The 21,606-nt window shown below is 43.0% G+C and overlaps 1 protein-coding gene across 1 annotated transcript in view; it reads left to right on the top strand.

Annotated features, from left to right (window-relative positions):
- Positions 1-21,606, top strand: part of MOB3B (MOB kinase activator 3B) — a 198,079-nt gene that overhangs the window by 49,066 nt on the left and 127,407 nt on the right. The window lies entirely within an intron of this gene.

The raw sequence follows: 21,606 nt of genomic DNA, 5'->3' as shown, positions 1-21,606 counted from the left end.
ATTACATCTGTGATCAATTGTCTTTTGCCTGGACTACATTCTTTCAGTTTCCTTTACTGAGGATCAGCTAATGGCACATTCTTTCTGGTTTTATTTGTCTGTAGAGGTCTCCTTTGGGTGTCCTTTTTTCTCTTTGTCTCTCTCCTTTACTACTTTGAAAGTTATACATTCCTTTTCATTTCCCCTCATCCCTATCCTCATTTCCCCTAAAATTATAATATGCATACTTAGCTTTAAATTTTTAAAAAATTGTTCAGAATCACTATCCTCATATCAAACAACACAAGGACTTTAGAATAATATAATGTAATTGTCCTTTCATATTATTGTACCTAATATTTTAGATCCAAGTTGTTTATAACTCCTCTACTCCTTAATCTACAAAAAAAAATTAAACAGTAGGGGTATTTATAAATTTACTACCATGTTTATTAGCTTCTTTTCTCATCATTATTTATCTTCTTTTCTCAGTTTACTTTACTTCATATTGAAATATATTGTTATTGTTTAAATCTTTTTAGGGAGCATCTGTGAATTGAATATTCTCTTACTTTTTGGTATAAATATGTCTTTATTTCAGCCCCATATTTGAGCAGTAATTGAGTTAGGGATAGATATTAGTTTTAGTTATTTTCTCTTAACCACTTCGAATGTATTATTCTATTATCTTCTGGCACTTCTGCCACTGATTAAAAGTCTGCTGCTAATCTGATTGCCATTATTAGGTTGGTAACCTATCTTTTTCTCTGTGGTTGCTTTTGCAACTTTCTGCTTTGCTCCAGTATTCTGTATTTTACCACAGTGTGTTTAGGGGAGTGTGTGTGTGTGTGTGTGTTTCTTTTGAATCTTGCTTGGAATTATTGAAGCACATTCTTCATTATTCACTCAAATGAAGAGCATAGACATTGCTTTAATTCTGTTACATCTTCAGCTATTACCATTTCAATATTTCTTTTCTCACAATTTCCTGCTCCTTCCTGGAATTCCAATTAAATGTATATTTTTTATTTTTTCAACCTACTTTCTGTCTCCTACAACCTCTCTTTCATATTTTTCTATCTCTGCTACTTTATGATTAATTTCTTCAAACCCATCTTCCTTGATACTAATTCTCTTTTCAGCTGTTTCTAATATGCAACTTAACATTGCATTTTTAATATTTAGAATTCTGTTCTTTTTTTTTTTTTTTCAAAATCTGGCCTTTTTTTTTACTGATAGTTTTTATTCCTTCTTTTATTTAAAAAATACTTTAAACATCAGATTTTTTCCCATTACCATCAACTCTTAGAGTGTTAATTCTTCTGTTTACTATGCCTGTGGCCTCTCCCTCTGACTGGTTTATTTCTTTGTTTCATTTGTTCCACAGGAATTGTTTAATCTGAGGGAGGCCTGTGAGTCCCGAGTTATGAAAATATTTCTACAGAGCAATTTGAGTTTACTTCTACAAAGATTTCTCTGGTCCTGGTAACATTTTTTTGGTGATTTAGTAGCTCTGGATTCTTGCACAATATAAACAGTGTAAATTTAGGTCACATACTCGTGCATGTCACAGACTTGGTGTCTTGTTTTTTTCATTAGATACTTTTTTTTTCTTTTAACCAGGAGACTGGGGCAGAATACAGACTTACTTGCCTATTCCCCCAAGCTACTGGGGAGCAGTGGACATTTTTTCTAGCCCTATTTTCAGGTATTTCCTCTACCTTGCATAGGCCCAGGGCCCGAGGATTAAAATCCCAGCTTTAGACCCCTAAGCAGCTGTATCCAGATTCAACTCACCTCTGGGTGGTTGCAGCATTTGCTATCATGCTTACTGCTTTGGCTTTTGATTCTGTCCTCACTTCTGGCCTGTCTTTTAAACAAAATCAAAAACAGTTTTATTGTCTAGATCTGTGAAGTACATTCTCAAGAGGTTCACACTAGGTTATTTTGTCTATATGTTTAGAACTGAAGGAGGAGCTGGGTGAGTTCAATAGGACTTTTTTGTTTTTATAAATTAATTTATTCACAAAGTAATTATTGACTACCTATCCTGTACCTGGCTTAGTTATAGGTACTGGGGCACAATAATAAACAAAAGTCTTTGTCCCTTTACATTTATCTTCTCAAGGGAAAGACAAAACAAACAATAAATACAAAGGTACAATAAAATGAGATGGAGCTCTGAAAGAAACTAAAGCAGGATAATGGGAGAGAAAGACTGGGGATGGCATAGGAGGCCTCTCTGAGGAGATGACATCTGACCAGAGGCTTACATGAGTGGTGAAGGGTCATGCTGATATCTGGGGTATCAGCCTGGGTCCCCCAGGAAGCAGAACCAAGTCATGGGTTAGCTGTGCAAGAGATTTATTAAGGAAACCCCTGTGAACCAAACAGTGTTCAAAACAAAATGAAACATGTGTCCCCTTCTTCATAAATAATATATTAAGAATTTCAAGTTAGCTACAACAGAGCCTTCAACAAAGTGCAGGGCTGTTCTGAGTACTCTGTCCCAGCTGCAAGAGAAAATGGGGAGGGAGCTGGTGGGAGCCTGGTAGAGCCCTCAGGTTGTGATTCAAGTCTGATCCCAGGTACAGAAGAGAGGGGAGGAAGGAAGGTTGAGTGGAAGTACTCCAGAGTGTTTGGTAAGGCTGTTGGAGAGTTCATGAGCCAAAGATACCCATCAGGTGAATTTTTCATCTTCTAGAAACAGACTTGCCTTGGCATCCTTGCCATGCTCAGTCACTGACTCAGAGTTGCTTGTGGGAAGCATGACTTTGGCACAAATGTGCAGTTAGATTTCAGAACACAGCAACTGTGACTCCTGGCCAGTCATGCTGCTTATGCGAGGCACATCCTCATGGCAACCACACTGCTAGAGAGCTTTCCAGAAAGAGGGAACAGAGATTGCAAAGGGTCTTGTTATGAGTTCAATCATGTCTTCCAGATTCATCTATGGAAGTCCTAAGCTTCATGACACAGAACATGACATAATTTGGAAATAGGGTCATTTTAGTTATAATCACTTAAGATGAGGTCCTATTGGAATAGGATGGACCCCCTAATCTACCAAGAGTGGTGTCCTCTTAAAAAGGGGGAAGTTTAGACACACACACACACACGTGCACAGCAAGAACACTATGTGAAGATAAAGTCAGAGACACCCCTGCTAACACCTTGCTTTACACTTCTAGCCTCCAAAACCACGAAACAATACATTCTTTGGTACTTTGTTCTGGTAGCCCTAGCAAGCTAATACAGCCCTGAAATGAGAGTGAACTGGGTGTATTATAGGAACATCAAGGAGGCCAGTGTGGCTAGAGCAGGTAACTGAGAGAATTGTAGAGGAAGGAAAAGTATCCAGAGACCAGATCTGTAGATTATGTCTTTGTGAACCATGAAACTTAGTTTTATTCCAACCCTAATGGGAAGACTACAGAATTTAGAGAGGGGAGTGGCCTGATACCATTCTCATTTGGTAACTACTGTTCTGGCTGTTGTCTGGAAACTGACTAAGGAGGAGCAGAAGTGGAGGCAGGGCACCGAATCAAGGCCAATACTTCTGTCCAAGAAAGAGAGGATGGTGGTGTGGATGGGAGGAGTAACTGGGGGGGTTGGTGAGAACTGTGGGGTGTGGTGGCAATTTGAAGGCAAACTCTGTAATTTACTCATGGATTGGATGAACAGTGAGGGGGAATGAGGAGAGTCAGAACAATCTCTCTTCTTTTCCTCACTCTTTGTGTATATTTTGTCTTTTGCTTTTGTTTGTTTGCCTACAGCAATTAGATAACTGCAGTTGCTATTTTCTGAGATGGGAATAGTGGGTAAGGAGCTTGCTTAGAGTTCACAGAAGTGAAAATTTGGATATCTGACATGTTTTAGAAGTCTCACATTGTTTTGCAACTTGCTTTTTAATTTTTGTGGACTCATCTTTCCATTTCAATGTAGAAATTTTGACCTCATTATATTTTGAGGGCTGCCTAGTGTTTCTTGAATGAATATGCCACTTTTGATTGAACTGGCTCCCTCTGAATGACTTTTGGATCGTTTTCCCCTTCCGAGTGCAATTACATGTACTGATGCTTAAAACCCGCATTATTTACTCTTGCTGCACACCAAAATACCCCAAAGCTTGGTGACTGAAGAACAACACATATTATCTCACAGTTTCTCTGGGTCAGGAATCAGGGCACAGCTTAGATAGGTTCTCTAGTTCAGGATCTCCCACAAGGTTGCAACCAAGGTGTAATCTGGGGCTGTGGTCATTTGAAGGGTGGAATGTGGAAGCTCCTTCTGAGAAGCTCCTTCTGAGCTTACTCAGTGGTTGTTGGCAAAATTCAGTTCCTGGTGGGCTGTGGGCCTGAGGGCCTTCCTTCTTCCTGACTGTTGACTGGAAGACACTGTCCGTTCATTGCCATATGGAATTCCAAAAGAAGAGCTCACAACATGGCTTCATCAAAGTGAGCTAGCAAGAGAGAGTGAAAGAATATGCAAGCAAGATAGTCTTTTATACCCTAAAGTCAGAAGTGCTCCCCCCCCCCTCTCTTGCTAGATCTTGTTCTCTAGAAGTAAGTCACTATTAGGTTCAGCCCTCACTCAGATGGGAAGGATTATTCAAGGGACATAGATATCAGGAGGCAGAGATCACTAGGAGCCTTCTTTAAAAATCTTGCCAGGGGGCACCTGGGTGGCTCAGTCAGTTAAGCTTCTGCCTTCGGCTCAGGTCATGATCCCAGGGTACTGGGACTGAGCCCCAAACAGGCTCCTTGCTCAGCAGGGAGTCTGCTTCTCCCTCTGCCCCTACCCCCCAAACACTCATGCTCTTTCTTTTTCCTTCTGTCTGAAATAGATAAAATCTTTTTTAAAAATCTGCTTGCCATAACAGTCCACTATATTTGTCTTTTGATAGATTGTTATGGTGATTTTCTCAGGGAAACATTATGCATATTTAAAAAATTTAAGTAGAACATGAGATCTATTTTCAAAAGCTTCACTCTGGATTTCAAGGTTCATTTTGATAGGACTATTTGCTGTTGCCTACAAAAGAGAGATTGTAGATCCTCAAAGAGCCTTTGCCAGCTTTTTCATTAGCATCACTTCCTTTCCTGTCTTCCTTTTCTTGCCCCTCCAAAATTTCCCAGAACAGGAAATAACTGTGTGTCTTGAAACCGAAAAGGATAGGAGAGTTCTAACCAGCGGCCACATGCCATCCCTGTCATCCTGGCAACTAGTCTAGGGTATGCTGACCTGGGTTGTGCCATTAAAAAAAATGTCATTGCCTTCACTTGTTTCCTGGCTTAGGTGAGGTTCTTTTTCAGCCAGCTTGGTGAGAGGGATGAAAAAGTAAAGCAGAGAGAGGTAGGTTGGGCTGATGAGGTCTAGGGAAACTCCGCTTGAATCATTTCTTCTAAATCCTCAATCCTCAGAAGTTTCTGGTAGGCCATGGAGTAATGAGGTGTACATTTGTTTCTTTATTAGTCAGAAAGCACCTTTACCTCTTACGTATATTAGGATATGGTCAGAGGAAATGCAGACCATCATCAGAATTACTTTGTCTCCCTTCCCACGCAATCTGATGTGGCTTTATATAAAATGAAACACACCCTAAAGCCAGACTATGATAAAAATGAAATGATTGCTGCTCCAGGTGTCTGTGGCTGCAGTCAGGTCAGGTGCCCAGTTGGAAGCTCAGGCTATGTTGGCATCTTCCCAACTGAACGCCAAGATACCTTCCTCTTGTGAACAACATGGAGTTAGGGGAAGAGCTGGAGAAAGGGTAGGAACTCTTACGATGTTGAGGGATCACCTTGAGGGGGGGTCCATCATCTGCTTTCCCAGTTTGTGGCTAGCCCCTTAGGTGGAGAAGGGTCTGGAATCCCCCTGCACTCTGCCCCCACTTTCCACTTCTGGGCCCCCTGTTAACCCCAGAACTCATGGGGTTCCCTCTGGTGTGGATCAGTTTAGGGACCTCACTCTCAGGGCAGCAACTCCACCTCCGTTTGTGATGCCAGCGTGGAAAGCTCTGCTTACTGGAAATCCTGAAGGTCAAGGCCCTGCCTCCTTCCTGTCTGGGTTCTGCTGTGAGCCTAGTGCTGACCAAGCGAGCGAGCAAGCAAGCAAGGGAGGCTTACTGAAGGTGGAGTGACTCTGCGTCCCAGCATAACCCCGCCTTCCTTTCCGCCCTCCCCCATGCCTGTGCAGGTTGTGCTCACGTTTCACAAGATTACTCCACTAGAGAAAAACGTGTATTTTATGCAGGACAGCGAGCCCAGCGGTGTGGACTGCATTCCCTGCAGAAAAGAGAATCCAAATGCAATGGCCTTTCGAAGCTGAAATAAATCAGGGCTCCTTGGCTCCACTGGCTTGATCTGTCAGGTTTTGTCTTTTTCTAGAAGCCACGCTGGGTTAGGGCAAATTAGGGGAGACCAAATGAGGATCAGCTCCCTCTACAATCACTCACAATCTCTGGAGCGGGGGAGCAACCATCTTGTGATTTGAAATATAAATATTTGCAAATGGTTGTATCTTGATGAGTTACATAAAGATCTGTGTTTGAGATGTGCTAAAGTGACTGTTAGATTTTTTTTCATCTTTTTTTAATATGACAGCCTTGTCTTTGTGGAACTCTGTTATTTTTCAGTCTTCAACTATATTAAGCCTTTGAATTTTTTCTTAATTGACCAAAGTTGGTGGAAGAAATGTTTGTGGTTATACTTATTAGAGTTTTTATAGATTCTTACACCACCTTCTTCCAAAAGGAATTTGAGTCATCTGGCACTTACATAAAATCAAACCCTATCTAAACGCAGAGCACTGCCTTTTCTTTTCTTTTAAAGAATAAAATACAGTTTAAGGGAAGTAGAATAGGAGATAGTGGCAAGCACCTGTTTTGAAATCTTGCTGGGGGGGTGCTGTTCCTACGCATGATTACTGTGTTTCTGTTTTTGATCACTGTGTTTCTGTTTTTCCGTCCTCTTTCTTAGAGCAAAGAGGAAATCGCTAATGGAGCCTTTCTCAACAAGATGTATTGATGAATGTGGAGTCTTAAATGAAAAAGAAGTCAGGGGATGTGGCTTCCTGGACTCTGTGCTTGGACCAGAAATAAAGCAAGTCCTCACCGCAGGGGTTTGGCTTAGCCCAGTGCCTGCGGCTGTGGTTGTTTTCCACCATTTGACTCGAGAGTACACTTCTCCAGGCAAAAGTCCCCCACGCCTTTGGAAGCTTTATAGGCTTCTCCCCTCCGCCCCCACCCCCACCCCCAACCCCCGCCTCCCCATAGCTTTTATTGTTTTTAAGAAGTGTGGGTCACCCTCACTTGTCATTAAAGAATACTGTGGGGAAAATAAATAAAACTACTCAAAGAATAAAACAGGAAAAACAAAAGCCACTCCCTTAAATGAAAGAAAAAAAAATGACCCCCATCCCACTTTTGTGCGGTAACTGTTTCCATGCAAGGTTGATTTAGAAGCTAGGAGAAGATTTTTCTTTTTGATTTTTGGTTGTTTTCTATTTTTAACATTTTTGGCACGTCTGCACATTGTGGTTACATAAGAAAATCAGAATTAAGATATTTGATATTTAAAAAGCACCCATTGACTCAGGATGAGTTTTTCTGGCACTGCTGTGAGAGAGTTCAGATTCCCATCATAAAATCAGAGGCATAAATGTCTAATCAACACAAGTTTTCTGGCAGCTTCTGCCCTCTAGCAAGTCTCCTCCGCCTGGTGCCTGGAGGGAGTGAGGGAAAGGTCCTGCTATTCCTGGCTATCAGGGCAAGGCCAAGGTGGGTCAGCCTTTTTCAGTAATCCTGGGCGATTACTGAGTACCCCCAGGACGTCAGACCTCTTTTCACCCACTGTCTTATTCCTTCACTGTCACAGTCCTGCCAGATGTCATCTACGAGGAGTGTTTTTCTGAGAAAGGAGAAGCAGAAAGCCTACAGAGTTCCCTGTCCAGGAGGGACACACATCAGTGAGCGCGTTCAAGAAAGCATTGTTAATGACAAGAATTAAAAGCCAGAGCTTATTACAGATTTACCTTGTGCCTGGTGCTCTCTCAGATGCTGTATTTGGATAATGTCATTTAACTCCCTTAGGAAGACCATGTGATAGATCATTTTATCTCCCTTTTGTAGAAGTTTAGTGAGATTGCATAAGCTCAGGAGTCCACAGCTCTGGAAATGATAGGTGTGGGAGTCAAACCCAGATGCATTTACTTAACCTCCAGCCTGTATAATACAGGAGCCTGCAGAGATGGGAGGCAGGGGCTGGTTAGCGGAACCAGGTGTCCCATCAGTGGTATAGCTGGTGGGCCAGTCAGGGGAAGGGCCACACTCTCAGTCCCCAGTGTGATTCAGGTCAACCCTCCTTCTTCCTAAGAACTTTTTTTTTTTTGTCATCCTTACTGCTGGACATTTCAGTGTTCCACATTTCTGTCCTGCCCATTCTCCTCGGTAAATGAGTATTGGCCCAGGGACTCCTGCATAGGCTAGGCTTGGTGTGTCACTCCCTGCCTTAGGGGTTCTTAAATGTTGGCTTGCATCAGAGTCAGTACATCTGAAGGTGAGGGGTAGGACCTTGGGGTCTGAGTTTTAAAGATTTTATTTACTTATTTGACAGACAGAGATCACAAGTAGGCAGAGAGGCAGACAGAGTGGGGGGGGGGGCAGGGAGCAGGCTCCCCGCTGAGCAGAGAGCCCATTGCGGGGCTGGATCCCAGGACCTTGGGATCATGACCTGAGCCGAAGGCAGATGCTCAACCCATTGAGCCATGCAGGCACCCCAAGGGATTTGCATTTTAAGTAAACACCCAGGTGTTTCTTAGGGTCCCTAGGAGGTCCTGGGGGAACTTGATAGTCAGTGGACAGATGGTGCTGGGTGAGTAGGTGTTGATTTTTTTTCTTCAGCAGCTACTCAACTTCTACCAGAATTCCCAGAGCTCAAGGGGCTGAGGTGGGGGGGGATGAAAGAGAAAAAGAACAAATGGCAAGCAGTGCTGGGGGGAGAGTGTCAAGCTCAAGCGGAGTAAGTGAAACACATAAATATTTGTTGAGAAGCAAGGATTCCAGTGAGCTTCATGAGAATGAGTAGAAACCAAGCCAGACTGGGGAAGGGTCCGGAGGGAAGGCGAAGAGGTGGGTTGAACCTTCTGGTTTGATGTCTGGTTTGATGGAAGCACAGGGACTGCCAGATGGGAGGGTGGGCCCTGAATAAAGGGGAGTCGGATGGAGGGGGGAGCGTGAGGCTAATGAATGATTCAGACTCTTGTGGTACAAAAGAAGAGTTTAAAATTCAGAGCGTTGTAGCAAGGGGGAGATGGGGTCACTTCCTAATAGTACGGTCAGGAAGGCTGCCTGGAGGTGTTGACCAGTGGCCAGGCCTTGAAGGCTGGAGGAGAATGGCACGTGGGCCAGCCAGGGGAAGGCCAGGGCAGAGTTAGTCACTGATGGTGCAGTGGGCATTAAGGGTCTGGTGTGTTGTCTAATTGATAGAGCCACACCTCAAGGTCCTCAAAGAGGTTTCTGTGGCTATTGGGAGAGGGTAGACTAAGAGTGAGAGTCCTTCCCCCCTGTTTTAACCACAGAAGAGAGAATTTTTACCTATTTTTCTATAATTAGGTGCCATGTAAGGCTTTCTTTGGGAGAAATGGACTGTGTTACTTAAAACAAAAGCCTAAAAACAACCAGGGGATTAAAAAATAATAATTTTATATATATATATGCATATATATGCTTTGTGTTGAAGTATCAGAAGAGATACTTAAGTTGGGGGCCCTTTGAAGGGTACTTAGGTATCAGGTTTGCTTATCCGTTGGAAAGACTTATGGCTTTGTGCAAAGAGCATTGGCACTGGTTGGAGACTTTGCTTTCAGCCTCAGCCTGTCCTACTGCAGGCTCCCCTCATTTTCCTGGGCATTAGGCATGTCTTTTTCAGGTTTTGTATTTAATACATTAAGAGGTTGAATCGAATTAAGTGATTTTCAAGGGTTCTTCCTGTTGTAAAATCCTATGAGGAACAATCTTGCTCACAGGACTCCCAACACACACACACAGGATGGGTAGCAGTATTATGCTTGAGGAACAAGAATTTCTTGGTACTGCGCAGGATGATTCAGGGACCCAGGGCCCTGGTCATGATGCCTGTGGCCACGTCCCAGTGTGAAGGGATACGAGGACTTCAGGGTGGATGCAGCAGAAGCAGAAGGTTGGGGATGGGCACCAAAGTCACACACAGAAGCAGAATTTGCACTTACGAAGGTGATAGGATACATTTCTTCTTATATTAGAAAAAAAAATTCCCCAAGCTGATTGACCTTTTCTGCATTATTTTCCCTTTGAGGTATATATTTTAAACTTTTTTTTTTTTTTAAGGATTTTATTTACTTATTTGACAGACAGAGATCACAAGTAGGCAGAGAGGCAGGCAAAGAGAGAGAGGAGGAAGCAGGCTCCCTGCCGAGCAGAGAGCCCGATGTGGGGCTCGATCCTAGGACCCTGAGATCATGACCTGAGCTGAAGGCAGTGGCTTAACCCACTGAGCCACCCAGGTGCCCCTTTAAACTTATTTTTAAAATAAGTTTAAAAAGCACACAGGTAGAGACTTTTGTAGCACCATGCAAAGATCTTGACAAAGATCTGTGAGTTATTATTAACATTCTCTTAAAGCTAGATGTACTTCCCAGGGAGCTTATGTTTTAATGAATGCCAGAAAATGAAAACGCGTGAGTGATTCAGATTGGCCTGGGGAGCCCCATGTCCCGTGGCTGCTGTTGACCTTTGTGTGAAGTTTATCTCTGTTTTCTGAAAAGGTCTCTTTTGTTGATCATATCTCATCATGATTCCAGAAGAATGCCCCTCTCAGCTAGAGAAGGAACTGTTTTTAGTATTTGATTTAATATTTGATTAGCAGTAATTTAGATACATAGTTTAACCTGAAAACTAATGACTTGCTGTTTGTGCTGGATCCTGCCTAGCACTGCAGTCAAGTCTGGGGCGTGATTCGGCCCTCACAACCTGACAGAGGGGCCGCACGCATGAGCTCAGAAATACAGGGTATTGAGGTCAGAGTGTGTCTGTGTGTGTCTGTGTATGTGTGTGTGTGTGATATGTACAAGATACAGATGTCACAACACTTGGATGACTGGCCTCCCTTCCTTCTTTCTCTACCTCTCTTCCCTTAGTTTATACCAAAGGTTAAAGTTAACTCAGAGAGAAGCCTGAGAAAATGTATTTGGCAAAAAAAGAGGCTTTATCTGGGTAGAAGTTTGTAGATTCCCTATGGAGAACACTGGTGATCTGTTCCTGAACAGTAGCCACATGTGACTTGGGACTGGGCAGCCCGTGCTCCCTGACTGTTGGGGAATGTTTGGAAACACTTAACAGGTGGGGTGAGGGGGAAGTCTGTTACTCTGTTCTGAACCTTCATGCCTATAGCAGGACAGTCACTGGGACAGATGCTCCCTGTGACGGGGTCCTCTCTTGTCTGAGAAAACTCTCGAGAAAACTATGCATGCCTTATATGCAGGCACAGACTTTATGCAGATAAATTTTAAGTGATGTCCTGTGTGGAACACTCTTGAATTGATGTCACAATGAGTCTCTACCAAAAAGCAGCTAGCTTTGCAAACCAGGCTGCACAGTATAATGTTGGGGTCTCCACAAGGGCCCCCAATGAACAAATAATACCACTCTTCCCTACATGGCGGCAGAAGAATTTAATTGAAACAACAACAAAAACAGTCATCAGCTTTATTGCTTTTGGAAGCCAACTCTGGAAGACGAAGCTCTAGGTCTGTTAACCAATTGATCTGCTAACGCTAACCCCCCCGACCCACCCACCCATGTTGTGCTAGAGAGAGCAGGCTTCCTCCATTCAGAAAAGTGGGGAAGCAGCACATAGCACACTCCTTGAAGCCAGGCAGTTCCCAAGAGGTAAGGCTGAGCTGGCTGAGCATGCCCCATTGAATTTTCTCAAATTTACCAGTTAAGCTAATTACTCCCTTCACTTCCCCTAGGCACCCCCTTATTAAAAAGAGCCCAGTTGTATACTTAGGAAAAATTCTTTCTCACAGAATCCAGAAATGGGGGGGGGGTACCTGGGTGGTGCAGTCAGTTAAGCGTCCAACTCTTGGTTTCAATTCAGGTCATGACCATAGGGTCATGAGATCAACCCTTGCCTTGAGTTCCAAGCTCAGTGTGGAGTCTGCTTAAGACTCTCTCTCCCTCTGCCCCTCCCCCCACCTCTTTGTCTCTTTTCTCTCTCAAATAAATAGATAAATCTTAAAAAAACAAAACAAAAAAACCAGAAGGGGCAAAACAGAACTCTCCTCCAAAATGTTCCAAGATTTTATACATTTCAGGGTTAGGTGCTCAGGTGTTAAAAGAAGTTAAAGAAGAGACCAGGTTATGGTTGGGGTTCTATTGCTCATAAAGCCACCTGAAACCTAATAATATGAGAAATCTGGATTCATAAGTATAATACTTGACATTTGCCCAGCTTTTACTACATTATCTCACTTAACCCCAAATACACTATGATATTGGTATTAGTGCTCTCAGTTATCCAAGGAAGAAATTGACGTACAAAGGCATGTTTAACTGAGAAGGATAACTAGTTAAGAGACAGAGTTTGGATTCAGGACCCTATCTTTCTAACTCTAGAGGTAGGGTCTGGCACAGTCCTCCAGGTGGCCATAACCTTCATAGTTACTTGTTTGATTCCATTTTATTTCAAACCTCTTTTTCAGTTGCTGTGGACTGTTCAGAAGTGTAGAGAGGATGGCATCATTAATTATTTGTATCGGTCTTATCTCTGTCTTATCCTGTTCGTCCATCTGTTTTCACCTAGGCAGACTGAAAAGCTCCCAGGTAGATGGTTGTCTTTTCTCTCTTGAGAGTTCCTGGGGATACAGTTGGAATCTTCCAGTAGGATCACTCTAGCAGAGGTCACAGCTGAATTATAACCTAGTGTGTTATATAGTCAATGTAAAGCGTTTTGAAGTTTTAAGTGAGAAACTTCTTTACTCCGTTCTAAAAAGTGTTTGAGGGATTAGTGGGAGGGCATGGGCCATAGAATTTGTCCTGATAGATCCACATTCATGAAGTAATATTGCACTAGATTTTATTATATGCGAAAATTCTGGAACTCTTTTACAATGTTAAGCTAAGTGCATTATAAATGTTTGGGAATGCTGACTCATCATCAGATCACTTAGATTACTGTTTGCCTGAGAATTAGAAAGACTTTTAATTAAAACTACAAATTAAGCAGGAAGGAAGCATTTGATTTCTTTGTTTCCTCTTATGCAGGGTTCCCGTTGTCCCCCTTCCCTCACCCTGTTTCTTACTCCTAAACACATATTTGCATTGAATGGAGTCATTTTCTGTTACTCATGGAATTGCTTCATGTTCTGTCCAAAGTTATAGTTCCCTTTGTCACCAGTCCCTGCGTCAATAACTGCATAATGGTTTTCCATGGGTGGAGTGCTTTCATAGGCATTATCTCTTTAATGTTCACAGTAATCTTGAGAGAGAAGCACTATTTGACCTTTAAAGACAAAACTGAGGTTCGTCAGGACGCCTGGGTGGCTCAGTGGGTTAAGCCACTGTCTTCGGCTCGGGTCATGATCTCAGGGTCCTGGGACCGAGCCCCAAATCAGGCTCTCTGCTCAGCAGGGAGCCTGCTTCCTCCTCTCTCTCTGCCTGCCTCTCTGCCTGCTTGTCATCTCTCTGTCAAATAAATAAATAAAATCTTTAAAAAAAAAAAAAACAAAAAACTGAGGTTCGTCAAGGGTGTCTTGTCCAAAGACAAAGCCAGTTAGAATCATTTCCAGCAGCTGGATCCTGATCTTCTCTTAAACCACAAAAGTTCAAGAAATACATGTTTTTGGGAGTAGCCCGTGACCAGGTACATTAGGGCTAAGTCTTTGCTTTCTCCCATCCCTTCCCCCAACCTCCTTAGATAGGCCTTAGAAGGTCTTCTGTTTTTGTTTTGTTTCTTTGTTTTTTATTGTGAACTACCCAACGATCTAAAGAGGGAGTTTTAATTAAGGTCAGAGTTTTGGAGTCAGCTTGGCTACTTAACCAGTTCTACAACCTGGGACAAAGTTTTAATCTTGCTATGTCTCAAGTTTCTGTAAGTGCAAAATGTGGGGGAGAATAATAATGCCTAACCCATGGGGTTGTTATAAAAATGAAAATAAATGCAAAGTAAGTAAATGTTAATTATTGTTACTGTTACATAATCTGGTTGAATAGAATTTTAAGCATTCTTAGATTTCAGTGTCTGTTTGGCCTCTCAAGAATCTGACTGTTAAAAAACTTGCAACATAATATGACTCAAAGAATGATAATGATGATAGCAGACCAGATTACTCAGTGCCTATTGTGTTCCAATCATTTTACATATACCCTCTTGAAATATCACAACAACCTTCTCTAGATGCTGTGCTCTGAGCTCCTGGGTTATATTGTTCTAAATCTTGCCTGTGATTGCTGTCAATTTTACCCATCTCTTCAAGCTTAAAATTGTATTCTTTTGAAAATTAGAACTGTATTTTCCAATTTCCAGTCTTCTAACCCATTTTGTTCTTTCTAACCCCCTTCACAGATCTCTTGCAGTGGTTCCAGATGTCCTACACAAGTTCCCATAGTGCCAGGGATAAAAATTTTCCAGATCCCGAGACTCCAATTCACTTAGAGTGGCTAAGAGTAAATAAGTCTGTTGACAGTTACAGGAACCGACTTCCTGGAATGTGAACATTTTTCCTTTAACGCAGGACTTTCCCAAGAAAGAATTGTCATACTCTGTCTCAGAGAGAAAGAAGGAAATGGTAATTGACAATGACCTTTATCCCTGTATCCGATAGAGGTTCTGAGTGACATCACACCAACTGGTGTACACCTGTGCTTTAAAAAGTAAAAATACATTTTTTAACTTGCCTTACTCTTTTTCTTTTTTGGGGTTAAACAACAGAAATTTACTTTTCACAGCTCTGGAGGCTGGAAAAACCTTGACAGCATGGTTAGGTTCTGGTAAGAGCTGTCTTCTTGACTTGTAGAAGGCTGCCTTTTCCCTTGTCCTCAGGTAGCAGAGAGAGTAAGCTCTGATGTTTCTTCCTCTTCATATAAAGGTGCTGATTCCAAGATCGAGCCCCACTCCCATGATCTCTTCAGAGTGGCCCAGCAGCTGGTAGGACTCGCCCTCAGTGAGTTGGCAGTGAGCTTGCAGACGCAGGTGGGCGTCCCCAGATAACTAAAGTATAGGAGGTTCAGTTTGTTTTCACTTTTTGGTTTCACTTGAGTGCAAAGGATCCTTCATTTACTGTCCTCTGTTCATCAGCAAACATTCAGTGACGTTGGCTCTGTGCCAGGCACCATCCTAGCTCCTGTGACCCCAGCACTGAAAATGACATGGAACACCCCACGTGTGGGGCACTTCTAGGGCATTTCCTTTAGCTTCCTGAGGTGAATTGCCCTGTTGGCTGATCCTTCCAGAAGGAGTTCTCCATCCCATAGATGAGATACTGAACTTCTTTCCCCCAACTTATATCAACTTTGGTTTTTCTCCTTCTGTCCTGCCCTCTGTACTACCAACTGTAGTACTGTCCCGTACTACCAACATCTCTTTAGAGGTGGTCACAGCTAGAGAAGATGGATCTCTCAAGGGTAAATGAGAAAATTGCTTTATTTCTTCCTCATCTTGGCAATTTGAATTTGAATGTGAATTTTCAACTAATAAGGCAGAAGACATCAATAGGAAAAGAAAAATAAGAGCTTTCCCTGCCAGGGTTGCCTAGTTACCTTGTCAACATTCCCTTGCAGCCCAGCCGAATTCTCTCTGCATATTTTTATAGTGCCCATGTTTTATTGCTATAATTGATCTATTAAGCAGAAAATATGGAGAACACATGGAGCTCCTGTCAATTTTATGCTGTTTATTTGGGTTTCCATTTTTCTCTTTCCACAAGACCTCATTCTTCACTGTCCTTTTCATTCCCAACTGGAGTAATCCTGTGAAGAAATCACATCACTAGCCATGTTGGTGCATTTAACTTTGTGGCTTATAAAGCAAAAGCCAATACACCAGCCTCAAACCAGACAGCAGATTGTGGACTTTTCAAAGGCAGACACCAAGTTTTCGTTAGCTCTGTGTCTGTGGTGCCTAGCCTTGAGTCTGGCACATTCAAGGTCTTCAGTAGATATCCACTGATGGAATGAGCAGTTGGCTTCAGAATTTTGAGAACCAGCGTCATACTGGATGCTATTCATAACATAAAAACAAAACTTAGGACTTGTTCCTTCATTTCGGAGACTGGACAAGGACAGAGAATAACAACTGTGTTGTTGCTAACGTTACATTAACATCAGCCAAAGAAGCTTTCCTGCACAAGGCTGTGGCCCCATTAGCGGCGTCCACGTTCTGTCTGGCATTTATGGAGAGCATAAATATCTTTCACTGGCTGCCTCCTGGGTTCTGGGCACTGTGCTCTCCAAATCAAGTCCAGTTCAATAGACCTGGTCATGGGCACCATCTGTCAAGGCATTTGTATTCAAAACAGTGAGTTTCCCTCTATTCTTCTTAAACACACACACACACACACCTGAAGACGATGTTTATGAAGCAGACTGTTGACAAAACAACAAATGGAAATTTATGTTGTCATCCCTTTGCCCAGCCAGTCAGGCAGCCCTCCAACACTGTGCTCCTCAAAGTGTATACTTCTGAGATTTTGTTAACGTACAGACTTAGATCTGCTAGGTCTAGGTCTGGGACAAGGTGTGAGTGCATGCATTTCTAACAAGCTCTCTTAGTGACCTAAAGTGTCCTCCAAGGACAGTAGATTTGACATCACCAGGGAGCTTGTTAGAAGTGCAGATGGATGCCTGGGTGGCTCAGTGGGTTAAAGCCTCTGCCTTTGGCTCAGGTCATGATCTCAGGGTCCTGGGATCAAGTCCCGCATTGGGCTCCCTGCTCAGCAGGGAGCCTGCTTCCTCTTCTGTCTCTCTCTGCCTGCTTGTGATCTCTCTTTGTCAAATAAATACATAAAAAATCTTATTTAAAAAAAAAAAGAAAGAAAGAAATGCAAATGCTTAGACCTCACCCCAGACCTACTGGATCTGAACCTGCATATTAATAAGATCCCAGCTTCACATTGGTGAAGCGCTGCTCTAACCCTTTAATAAGCACAGTGTATAAATTACGGGCAGGGGTCTTGATGGAGCTCTGAGTTGGTCAGTAAGGCCAGGTGGGTTTCCTGTTCCCTTGTTCATTTCAGATCTCCTCTGGGTATCTGTCCTAATAACAGCATTTGACAGTCAAATAAAGACATAGGTGCCTTTTGGTTCAGCTGTTCAGTGGTGTGATGAAATTGTTAATTATCCATTTGTTTGTTATCCAATTATTTGTATCCAATTGTTATTATCCATCTGGATTGCCAATGTCTTTAAACATGGGAGCCCAATCACCAATCTATCCCTTCTCCAGAGAACTTTATTCTAGGTGAAAAAGTTTGAGCAGAAGACACATCCTCGTGTTTGAGCATGTCAGAATGGTTAATGCGAGCACTAGAGGAGACCCAGAGTTTGTTTCCTTACCCGTAAAATAGAGATAAAAAAAACCTGTTCTAGCTTCCTTTCTCGTCTTGTTGAGGAGCTTTGAAAACATAAAAATGTTCATGAGAATTTAAAGCAGTGTTAGTGAGAAAAAAAATCACGTTCGTTTCACTGCCAAAGAGTTCTGGGTTCAAAATTTAGCCTCACCTTTTGTGATTTCTGCCAAATTATTTAATCTACTTCAGCCTCAGTTTCTTTCTATGCCAAGTGGTCATAGAAACATCCACCATACAAGACTGCAGTGGGGATTATAATGGTAATAATATACGTAAATGATCTGGTGCATAGTAGAGTTTAATAAATGGTACACAGTAGTGGCACATTAAGGGACATGATTGAGAAATAAAATCTGCAAAGATGATTTTTTTCCCCTGCCAGTAAAGCCTTTTACATTGAGGCAAAAAGGAGGCCTCACTTTCAAGCTGGTTCAAGTCCTGAATAAATGCCGAGCCAGTTCAAGAGACGGATAGCTTCAAGTTGATTATCTAAGTGTGTCTGGAAGAAAAATCTCTAAACTTCATATGAGGTTTTACTATTTACTGAAGTGTTTGTGAGTACCAGCCACTGCCGGGCTCTGTGACAAGGAGTCACTGTGATTATTCTGTGTCATTCACGCCCTGTCCTAGGAGGTGCTAGCGGGTCTTTCCGGGGTGTGCATAGGAGCCTGCCGGTATATGGAGGAAGGTTTCAGCCTGGTGTCCATGCAGGCAAATCCTCCAGGCCCCAGGAAAACAGCCCAGCAAGTGATAGGGTCATGTAAGGCAATGAAAGAAGATTGTTCTGAGGACCATGGTAACTGATGGCCCCCTCGTTGTCAGAATAACAGAACAGCAAGTCTTACTTGCTGGAGACAAGAAGGGGCGGCTGGTGGGTGGTTGCTGCTTTTCTGTCAGCAGTTAAGCCTTTGTGATACAGAGGGACTATTGTTTTGTTCTTTTTTTTTTTTTTTTTTTTTTAAGATTTTATTTATTTATTTGAGAGAGAGAGAGCGAGAGAGAGCCGGGGAGCCATAGGCTGAGGGAGAAGCAGCCGCGTGGAACATGATCCCAGGACCCCTGAGATCACAGCCTAAGCCGAAGGCAGACGCATAACCGACTGAGCCACCCAGGCATCCTGAAGTTGGGATTAATTAATTTATTTATTTGAGAGAACAAGAGAGAGGGTGTGTGGGAGGGGCCGAGGAGGAGGGAGAGACAGAATCCTGAGCAGCCTCTGTGCTGAGCGTAGTGCCAAGTCAGGTCCATCTCGCGACCCCTGACTCCATGACCTGAGGCTTCACTGACTGGGCCACCCAGGCACCCACTGTTGGGTATTTTAAAAGAAAAAGAAAACAAAAAACAAAAAACTCTCACCATCCCTTCTCTATCTTCCCAACCTCTAGCTCATATTTTTTGGAAAAGCACTTTTAGGGTCCTCAGTTTTCTCATCTTTCCAGGCCGACCAAGCCTTTGGGAAGGTATTTCTTTCAGGGAAAGATTGCCTCTTTCTTTTCCGGGGGTTTGCAGAGTTTGCATGGTGATTTCCTTTGTGGTGATAGTTTGAAGCACCCCAGCAGTGTGATTTCACAGACGATCTCAGGCAGAGAGGGCCATGGAGCCTGCTTTTCCACGTGGATCTCTTTGTGGGGGATGTTTGTGCTCAATGCCATGTGAGGAGGAGGAGGAAAACCCCACCTGGTCCCTGTGGCATTTCAGTGGAAAGAAAGCTAATAGAAAGAGAAATAAGAGGGAGGCAGTGAGCAGACAGGGGCTGTGGAGGGGGTGGCCGGAGGAGGCAGGCACCTGAATCATCAGCGGTTCTGAGCATAGAGCAGCCTGTGAGAGGGAATACACGTCTCGGGTGTTTTTGATTTTATGCTTTTACCTGAATAAGATTGAATGCGTCGCCAAGCCGTGTTCAGGTGTGGAATAGCAGAACCCCATCTGAGTAGAGGCAAATGCAACACAGTGGGATCCGTGCCCCAAGTCCATTGGCGCAGACTCGGTCATGGGCTCTTCTGAATCTGGCCACAGCTGGTGGTCCATTGTGCTAGGACTTGATCCATGGATGGTTCAGTTATCTGCTCTCTGTTTCCAAGCCACAGAACACCATCTTTTTTTTTTTTTTTTTAAGATTTTTATTTATTTGTCAGAGAGAGCAAGCACAGGCAGACAGAATGGCAGGCAGAGGCAGAGGGAGAAGCAGGCTCTCTGCCGAGCAAGGAGCCCGATGTGGGACTCGATCCCAGGATGCTGGGATCATGACCTGAGCCGAAGGCAGCCGCTTAACCAACTGAGCCACCCAGGTGTCCCCACAGGACACCATCTTTACATCCAAACAGTCAGTACTTGTGGTCTTTAGGGAATTTGTGGATGGAAGGTCTGGGTTAAAGGGGTTTCAGGAACCATCAAGAAAGAAACGTTAAAGGACATCACTTTTTAGAATATAAGGCTGAGTGCAATGAACATTTACTAGGAGTCAAGAAACTTGATTTTGATCCTAACTATGCCCATGATAGCTATGGGACATTGTTAGGCAAGTAACTTTATCTCTTAGAGATCCAGAGATAGTGACAACTACGACAAATCTACTATAAACCACATTAGGATTTTGTAAGGTCAAATGAGGTAGTAAAGAGAGCACGGAAGACCAAAACTACACTTTCCAAAATGGTAGCCATTAGCTGCATGTGGCTATTTGAATTTCAATTTGTTCAAGTTCGATAACATGAGAAATTCATTTCCTCAGCCACACTAGCTACATTTCATGTGCTCGCTAGCCACATATGGCTAGTGGGTACAATATTGGACAGCAAAGATCTAGATCATTTGCATTATCACAGAAAGTTTTGTTGTCTATGCCTCAGAACTCTAGGTTATGACAGCAGAGATGAAAAGGATGAAATATTATAGAGGTGATAAATGCTGTCAGAGTTAAGGATTCCTGGAAAGAAAGAAAAACCCTCTGTAGTCAACTGAAGTAAAACAAGAGATTAATTTTTTTTAAGATTTTATTTTTTTATTTGAGGGAGAGCACTAGAGAGAGTGAGCATGCACAAGTAGGGGGCAGAGGGAGGGGAAGAAGGAGGCTCCCCACTGAGCAGAGAGCCCGATATGGGGCTCGAGCCCAGGACCCTGGGATGGTGACCTCAGCCAAGGGCGGATGGCTTGACCAACTGAACCACCCAGGTGACTGAGCCACCTAAGAATTTATCTAATTCAGAGAAAACCTATGGATCTCAAGGGCTGGAATCCAGCTAGACTTCAAAAGTAACTGGAACTAATTCCTAGAAGATTATGAGGAATTCACAAAGCCACTTTCCTCATTGTTTCTCTTTGTCTCTGATCTTTTTCTCCCTGTAGCCACTTGTGCTCTTGTATCCGTTCTTCTGTATGTCAGTGACGTTTTCCTTCTCCTCTCTCCGCTTCCTTCTCTCCCCGCACCTTTATTCTCCTTCCTTCCTGGTTCTTCTCTCCTTCTTCCTCTGTCTGCACAGCAACTTTCTTAACTGCACTGCATGTGGCCCAGATAGGGTTCAACCAGGCCCAGTTTTCATGGTTTCTCAGGAACAATGCCTGAAAAAGTCTGGGCCCTGATCCCAAATTCCAAAGAGAGAGATTCTTTTTTTTAAATTAACATATAGTGTATTATGTGTTTCAGGGGTACAAATCTGTGATTCATCAATCTTAAACAATTCCCAGCACTCACCACAGCACATCCCCTCCCCAATGTCCATCACCCAGCCCCTCCATCCCTCCCACTCTCCTCCCCTCCAGAACCCTCAGTTTGTTTCCTGAGATTAAGAGTCTCTTAAAGTTTGTCTCCCTCTCTGGTTTCATTTTGTTTCATTTTTCCCTCACTTCCCTATGATCCTCTGTTTTGTTTCTCAAATTCCTTGTAACAGTGAGATCATATAATTGTCTTTCTCTGATTGACTTATTTCGCTTAGCATAATACCCTCTAGTTCCATCCACATCATTGCAAATGGCAAGATTTTGAGGGGCTTTTTGATGGCTGCATAGTATTGCATTGTGTGATAT

The sequence above is a fragment of the Mustela putorius genome, unplaced genomic scaffold (assembly GCF_011764305.1).
Source record: "Mustela putorius furo isolate JIRA1106 unplaced genomic scaffold, ASM1176430v1.1 tig00000421_pilon_pilon_pilon, whole genome shotgun sequence".
Lineage (NCBI taxonomy): Eukaryota > Metazoa > Chordata > Mammalia > Carnivora > Mustelidae > Mustela > Mustela putorius.
The sequence above is the reverse complement of the archived record's forward strand: the minus strand, read 5'-3'. Positions and strand labels throughout refer to the sequence as shown.